Source organism: Dipodomys merriami, unplaced genomic scaffold (genome assembly GCF_024711535.1).
Source record: "Dipodomys merriami isolate MVZ:Mamm:240054 unplaced genomic scaffold, mDipMer1.0.p SCAF_936, whole genome shotgun sequence".
Classification (NCBI taxonomy): Eukaryota; Metazoa; Chordata; class Mammalia; order Rodentia; family Heteromyidae; genus Dipodomys; species Dipodomys merriami.
In genome coordinates this window covers 184,969-186,436 of record NW_027206553.1, presented here as the reverse complement: position 1 = coordinate 186,436, position 1,468 = coordinate 184,969, and positions in this window count along the sequence as shown.

Here is a 1,468-nt window from a genome sequence, read left to right as displayed (position 1 = left end):
CTAAGACAGGACACTGGGTGAAAAAATCCCCAGACAGGTGGCTCCTCAGAGCCAGGACTGAAAACAAGCAGGGGGTCATGGGGTAGCCATGGGGTGTCTGACCCGGGGTGGTGGTGGTTTTAAGGAAATGGATGGGGTTCTAAAGGCTACATACATGGACAGACTCCCTACTTCCAGCCTAGATGCTTCTGGGTGAATGGGTGGATTCTTGGGGAGGACAAGGAGACCAGATGTACCGGGAGCACCAGCAGATGCTGGCAGAGCTGGGAAATATGATCACCCTGTGAGTACTGTTGACAGCTGGGGTGGGGGTGGACAGGCCGTGTGTATATGTGTCAGAGGGAGTGTGTTACTCCCAGATATTCACCTTCCATCTGACCCCCAGTGCCCTCATCTCCCTAGTGAGCTTTCCTGAGACCCTCCTTAGGTGAGAGGGTGACTGAGAACAGAGGACAAGGACTCACACAGCAAGGGGGCCCTATTTCTGCATCCAAAACTCCCCACCCTCAGAAAAAAGGAAAAGACCCAAGAAGGCAGGTGTGGAGTTGCTCCCCAACTCAGAATAAAGCCACCAGGTTCCCATCTTGGAGAGGAAGGGTGAACATGTGGGGCTGTGTGGTTCCCACTGCTCCAGGCCAGGGGCTCAGGGATGTCCCCTTCACACCCAACCTTGTATCTCCCCATTTCCTGGGACACTGACACTAGGGATGGGAGTGGGATCCCTGGGTCCACACCCACTCCCCCATCTCCCACTCCTGGGGCGCATTTATGGCAGAGCCAGGGCTGGCACCTGGTGTTAGTGAGGCAAGGTTGGGATGCGAGAAGGGAGGCAGGAGTCGTGGCTGTGGGTTGGGGGAAGGGGAGTTGGGAGAGGTCACGAGGTGTGGGCCCACGTGATGTCCACTAATGTGTGCTTCTGGGAGAAGCTGTAGGCTGCTGTTCTAGGTGCAGAGGGCAGCAATGGCAGCATCATGGCAGGTGCTCGGGCCCAGAGTAGAGGACAGGGGGGGCGTGGACAGGAAGTGGTCAGGGCCACCATCTGGCCTGGGGCACACTATCGCTGAATGACTCCAAGAGGCACTGCTGGTCCAAGCCAGCAGCGACATGTTTGAAACGTGATGTCGCGGAGAGGGCAGGAGAGGGGCCAGGACAGAGGCAAGCGGGTGGCAGGGCTAAACGTGCCACAGCCCCAGCTGAGCTCCTGGAACAGGGACCTTGGACTCAGGGCCTACTTGGCCTCTGAGCCTCCCTGGGCCTGTGGGAGGGATGTGCCTGCTATGCTGGCTTTGTGCTCTGTGCTCCTGGGCCAGACCTGTGCTCCTACAGCAGCAGAGGCCAGCCATTGAAGCAGCCTCCCCTGGTGAATGTGGCTCCTCATCTCTCTGCTCTCTCTCTCTGCCACCACTTCTCTAGATGTCTGCCCTGCCTCCACTGCGCAACCATGTCAGCCCCTGGCTGCAGCAGCTAT